We start from the raw sequence: 7184 nt of genomic DNA, 5'->3' as shown, positions 1-7184 counted from the left end.
CCTAGCAAACTTCTTGCCTTAAGTTGCTAGTCAGCCTACTCACGAAGGAACACGAAGGAACAAGAGACTCAAAGAAAGAACTTTGTATTGATCTCTCAAGTACTTACAACACTCTCACTTTCTTGAGTGTGTCAAATGAATGAGGGGGAGGGGGTATTTATAGTTCTCCACCTCCTCAATGGACGGCTAAGATCTACTTGATCCGACGGTTACAATGTCGTATCTAGAATACTCTACAAAAATATCTAGATATTTACAAAGGGGTTAGGTGTCTCTACAATTATCTATAGTGTTCTGGAACCTTCCAAGCTTCCCCAACAAGCTCCACACATTTCTAGAGAGTTCCAGACTTACCCAAGACTTTGTTGGACACCTTTGGACAGTTCTGGGCAGCGAGCCTTTGTGTATTTTTGGGCAAAACAGGAGCGATGCGTTACAATATGTAACTGAACAGAAGGATCCACGGGATCTTCTTGGTTTAGTTCCTCCCTGCCTCATGTTGGAGGTTCCACTTGATCCAGTCAGCTCCTTGTAGGCTTCGAAACAGGTCCCATTTGTTGGGGTCAACAGCATCTCTCCATCGTTCTAGTGCCTTCTTGCAGTCTCTGATCACATGCATGAGATCCTCGTCCTCTTGGCAATTGAAAGGGCAAGCAGCTACTTCCAACAAACCTCTGTGGGTTCTTAACCAGGCCGTATGAAATCTTCCATGCGCAAGTAGCCAAAGGAAAGTCTTTATCTTCTCTGATCCCTGCCACTTCCATTTGAGTCTCCATACATTTTCTCCCTCTCTTCGTGTACTTGTAGTAATGAAATTATAGGCAGACTTAACAGAAAATTGGCCGTCAGTAGACGGTTTCCAAAAATATATATCCTCTCCTCTCTCTTCTTTTGATGGGTGCGCACGCGTTATTCGCTCAACAACATCATAAGGAAACCAGTGACTTAGCTTTCCCATGTTCCAATTCCCATTCTGGTCAACGTAATCCCTAACCGACTCATCCTGTGTGATACATTTATTTCTTTCTTATATTAATTTACATAAAAAAGTTATTAATATTCTTATATTATTTTTTTAAATTATTATAATGATCAAGAGAAGTCGATTCTATTGAAACATAAAACAAGTTTTCTAAGAAATCATCTTCCTATCGCAATAAGTATCTGATGATGAGATGAATAATGATGATATCTTTATTAATAGCAACTTCACAGATATATTAATTTATTTTTCAATTAAAAATCACTACAAAAAAACAAACTTTAGGCGACGACTTTCAGCGACGACAAAAAAAGTCGCCGCTGAAACTAAGACTTTCAGCGGCGACGAAAATGTCGCCGCTGAAAGTGGACCTTCAGCGGCGACTTTTTTTTATCGCCGCTGAAAGTTCGCCATTAAAACCAAGACTTTCAGCGGCGACAAAAGTGTTGCCGCTGAAAGTGGACCTTTAGCAGCGACTTTTTATGTCGCCGCCGAAAGTGGACTTTCAGCGGCGACTTTTTTTGTCACCGCCGAAAGTGGACTTTTAGCGGCGACTTTTTTAGTTGCTGCTGAAAGTTCGCTATTGAAACCAAGACTTTCAGCGGCGACCTTTTTTGTCACCGCCGAAAGTGGACTTTCAGCGGCGACCTTTTTTGTCGCCGTCGAAAGTTCCCCATTGAAACCAAGACTTTCAACGGCAACAAAAGTGTCGCCGCCGAAAGTGGACCTTCAGCGGCGACTTTTTTTGTCGCCGCTGAAAGTATAATATAATAATATATATTTTATTTTACAATATTAATAAACAAATTCAATCTAGCTCAGCGGCAAGAAGGTTGGACACGAAAGGAGGCGGTCACGAGTTCGAACCTGGAAGAAGACACATTTAAGGTGAAAATATTTAGACGATGACGTGGCGAGGAGGAGTGATGTGGCAATGACGTGGAGGTGGCTAGTGATGATGTGGCGGTCGGTGGTGATGACGTGGCCGTCGACGGCGATGACGTGGCACCGACGGTGATGACGTGGCATTGGTAAAGGCAATTCTTCTTAGGCATTACTTTCAGCGGCGACAAAAAAGTCACCGCAGAAAACACTTTCGGCGGCGACAAATGTCGCCGCAGAAAACACTTTCGGCGGCGACAAATGTCGCCGCCGAAAGTGTTTTCTGCGACGACTTTTTTGTCGCCACTGAAAGTGTTTTTGGCGGCAACATTTGTCGCCGCTGAATCTTCTAAAAGTCACTGCTGAAAGTATCTTTTATTAGCGGCGACCTTTTTAGTCGCCACTAAAAGTTTTCAGCCACGGCTGCTACGGCAACGACTTTTCAGCGGCGACTTGTCGCCGCAAAAAACTTTCGGCGGCGACTTTTGTCACCGCTGAAAGTCAATTTTTTTGTAGTGAATATATTCAATTCATTATATTATTAGTTATGTTATATAAATTTTTGTAGGATTAGCAATGGAATTATGACAGAACAGGCTTAGTGATGAAAAATTCTGTGGCAGACAATTTGGCAATAGAACAGTTCTGTCACTGAAAATTTTATAACAAAATTTAGCCACAAAATTTGTAATGAAAAAATTCTATCGCAAAAAACTTACCAACGTAATGAAATTTTGTGGGTAATCCAAAAATTCTATCGCTAATCTATTACTAAGGCCCTGTTTGGCAAGCACCCCAAACCATGGTTTGGGAAAAATGCTAGCCAAACAGCCTCTGAAAAATTTAAAACCATGGTTTGGGGGAAACCATGGTTTTGAACCCCCAAACCATGGTTTCATCAGAAGCAACTTTCATTCGCTTCTGGCTCATTGCTGAAGGCTGACGGTGGGCCCTCCTCGTATGACCAAAATTACCCCGGCTTCAATTATTTCCTCTGCTTCAATTATTTCTTCCATTCCAGTCAGTCTATCTTCAGAGTTCCATTCCATTCCAGCCGCCCGTGAAGAAGTCGTCGTCCAGCCATGGTTTGAAGGTGCCGGTGAGAGAAATCGCAGCTCAGCGGAAGAAGATCGCAGCTATCAGTTTGCTTCTTCTGGGTAGATTTGCTTCTTCTTCTTCCCCGTCTGATTTGAAGAGAGACAGAGGGAAAGACATGGACAAGCCAACCAGAGACTTGAAGGTAATAACAGAACCTTGTGGAGGAGGAGGGTCTCTGACATAAATCTCGATCAAGGTGAACCAAACCAGGAAGTCCCTGGCTTTGACCCCTCTCAGATTCTTGATCTTGTTTGGCCCCAAGAATGCCGTAACCTCGGTGTCAAGGCATACGAGGATGTTGTCGAACCTGTGCTCTTTCTTCTCACTAAGCTTCAGCCAAACGAACCTATCTCCTTCACGAAGCCACATTCCTGGATCATATTGTTCTCCTCCTCCTTCTGAAACGTCATCGTCAAGAGCCCATCTGGTAGCCCCATCTCAGCCAGCAACAAAGAGAACCTCTCTTTGCAAACTTGGCCTCCATAGTACACCTCAGCTTTTGCCTTCAGCTCCTCTGTTACTAAAGACATGGTGGTTCTTTGGTGTCTTGAGAGCTTCTGGGTGGTACTGATAAACTGATAATAGAAAGAAAGATTGAAACTTTGAACCAATTCTGGTGCGGGCGATGATCCTTAACAGTAGGGGTTTTATAAAAAGTTTTGGCATTTGTCCCATATATATTGGTGGGGTCTTAAGCTTACGTGGCCTGAATTGTCCCATAATATTCATTTTGGGATGAAAATTCTATATTGGTAACGATGGGTTTTTATCTAAAGGGAAAAAAAATCAGAGAACATTATTCCTTTATTTTAGAATTTTTTAAAATAAAAAGGGATATCGTCGTTATGCCCAATCAAATTACACAATACGCATATATTAATTTTAAGATTTCTTAAATTACATATTAAATTTCATTTTTTCCTTATCAAATTTTAAGTATAATTTGTGTAACTTATTTTATATTTTTATGAAAAATTTGTAAAAAATTTTAAAAATAAAAAATATAATTTTAACAGTGTTGATCATATTTTTCTGTTAGCCAAAAAAAATTCATTTTTCTATAAACATATTTAATATTATGTTTTATAAATATATATACACATTTTAATTATGTATTAATTATATTATCTTATATATTATTAATTATGTTAGTAAAAAAATTTTCATTAACAATTTTATTTCTTCAAATCAAAATATATCATAAAATTTATTTTTTATATAATTATTATATTAACTTATACCCTTTTTGGTAATTTTGACATGTAAAAAGTGCTTCTGATAATAACTATCCAAACACTATCACTTCTCAGAATCACTTTTTCTCAGAATCTATTCTCCACAAAATCTATTCTTCACAGAATCTATTTTCCAGAATCACTTTTCTAAACCACAGTTTGGTTTCATCCAAACACACCCTAAATTTAGCGACAAAATTTCTGTCAAAAATTAGCAACGGAAATATTTAGTTGTTGCTATTTCCGTCAGTAGTGATTTTTTTTGTGGTGAGCGTTTTTTGTAAAAAGCCTACAGCTTAATTATTTTTACTACTGTAGAAAATGTCACACCTTACTTATATAATACCTTAGCATTCATTTAGAACCATTCCAGACCACTTTGGATGGTCTTAAGCTTAAAAATTTCAATTTGGACATTAATTTTCGGAAAATTACTGTTCACTGTCCAGTTTTCAGATTATAGGTCCAACTTTAAAAAATCATAACTAATTCTAGAAATATCGTATGGAGGTGTTCCAAAATTCTACGGAAATCTCTTTCAATGCTCTTTAAGGGAAAAATATTCAACTGAACTCATCCTCATGGAAAACGTACAGTTTATTGGATTAAAATTACTATTCATTTGGTAAAATCTGGACTTTCCAGATTCTGCGCCTTAACTTCGAAAATTCATATCTCATTGTATACACATCCAAATGATATGATTTATCACTCATTTTAAAGCTTGGGATGTGCACTATAAGTCTGCCAAATCTCGTGATTTAACTCATTCATTTGATAGGTCAAACTGAAGCTCAAAACTAACTGTTTCAAGACCTACGTTTTATCCTTTAATATCTCCTTACTTTAATCTTTTTATTTCTTTGACATACCTAACATGGGCTTACTTTTTCCCATTCATGCTCATATACTTTCATTCATGCCATAAACATCCTAAGCACATACATTGAATTGATGGCATTCATAACATAACTTACAACATAGGAGAATTATACATTGAATAATAACATCAATCATTAGCATTAATAATTCTCCACTTCTTCTCCTTGCTTCTCATGCCCTTAGTGCCCATCATTGATTTGACCTAAATGGTTGGTTAGGAAGGGGGTGAGATTCAGGAGAATCTCAGTAGCAAACAATACCATATTAATCATGCTAAATGGATGCTCATGCACTACACGCAACTTGTTTATTCTCTTGTTAATTAGTGACATACTAGCATGCTCAAAGCTAACTTCTTGATGCATGGCCATGGAGACATAATCTACACATCATGAATAGCAATTACAGCAGCTAAAACATGTCACAATAACATTCAATAACATGTATACGGCAACACACAAGCATACCACATCAAGCAATGACAATAGGTAAGTTCACTACCTTGCACCTCAAGCCTTCCTCTTACTTTTCCTTTGACTCCCTTGACTTTCCAACCATGTTAGCTTTCGGTCAACATCATCAAACATCCTCTTGGATGTTCCAAAGGTCCTAAACGTAGTCATAATGATGACACAATCCATTAGGACCATTAAATTACATAAAGTTCAAAACTAGCTTTCTTGAACCTCAACCCCTTTCTCTTAGTCTTAGGGTTTTCTTTCTAACTTTTCTAATATAAATCTTATCATTTTACATCCTTATGATCTATTTTCTATCAATTAGGACCACTTTAGATGGCTTTAGATTCAAGAATATCAAATCTGGAAATTTTGGTTCGTGGGTACTGTTCACGCAGAATCTCCAGAACTTTTGCTCAACTTTGAAAATTCATAATTAAATCTAGAAAACTCCAAATTGAGTGCTTCCAAGTCTCACAGAAAGCTAATTAAGTTAAATTTAAAGGAAAAATAGTTTCAGGAACCAATTCTACTCAAAACAGTACCAGAATTGTACGGAACTCGACAATCTCCCAAAAGTTCAACACTGTTTCCAGATTTCAAACCCTAACTTTGAAAAATCACCATAAATCGTACACATATTCAAATAGAGTGTTCTACCCATGGATTTAAAGCTCATAGAGTGTACTTTAAGCATGCCAAATTTCAGAACCAGATATAAACAGTAACTAATTCGAAAAAGCCATCAAATCAGCACGTAATTCTTCCAATTTTCACATAGATCCACTTGGATCTACCATACTTTGAGGTGTTCTAGCAAGATCTAACAACCAAACTCCCTTCCCCACTCATCAACCATTTCGACCAGCCATCAAAAGGGAGAGAAGACATATTTTCAACCATAAAAGAGAAAGAAACCAAGCCAAGAACACATCTAGAGCCAAGAACTCACCTTGAACCTTGATTGTATGACCAAAGTTGATACCTTTCTCTTGGTTTTCCCTCAAAACTCTCTCTTTTTCCCTCTCTTCATGCCTTGCACGAAATTGCCATCTGATTTAGGGGAGAGATGAGCTCATTAATGTGTACAAAATATCCCACCAACCATCATTAATGTTATGCCAAGTGTCATTAGCCTACTTAATCTTAATCCTCTCTCTTAATTAACTTAAATCATAATGTAATTAAATTCCAAAGTCAAGATCCTCTCTATTGATAGCTTGACACTTGGAAAGCTTTAATTACCATCCATTAAAGGCTTGACAAGTGGCGACTTGTGGCCCAAGTAAAGTGCAAGACTCTGATTAATACTTTATCGGTGCACTTTTACTCCGGGTTTAACTTCTTTTCTCTAATTACAGTGCTCTGGCCTCTGTAATTATTTTCTGTCAGATCCATAAATTCTCTTTAATTTTAGAGAGTATCTATGAATTTTCTTAGCCCATAACACTTCCTTTAAGCCTTGCATAAAATTCATTTACTAAAATACCCTTTTATCGGCAAAACCGGCTCTTTACTTTCTTAAAGCCACTCTACTGGCCTTTTGGTTGCGGGACTAATTTTATAAATTAGTACAACCTTTCAACCCTTTAACCCAAGGAACAAAAAACCGGACCGGGAACTCAACCGGTCCAGGTAGTGGGTTAA

The 7184-nt window shown here is 37.8% G+C and overlaps 1 pseudogene; it reads right to left on the bottom strand.

The window, feature by feature from the left end:
- Nucleotides 1-2736: 2736 nt before the first annotated feature.
- Nucleotides 2737-3527, bottom strand: LOC114739895 (uncharacterized; annotated as a pseudogene).
- Between the last annotated feature and the right edge of the window lie 3657 nt (nucleotides 3528-7184).

This window comes from Neltuma alba, unplaced genomic scaffold (genome assembly GCF_004799145.2).
Source record: "Neltuma alba isolate B1F8T4 unplaced genomic scaffold, ASM479914v2 tig00002960_pilon, whole genome shotgun sequence".
Lineage (NCBI taxonomy): Eukaryota > Viridiplantae > Streptophyta > Magnoliopsida > Fabales > Fabaceae > Neltuma > Neltuma alba.
This window is presented reverse-complemented; position numbering and strand designations above follow the sequence as displayed.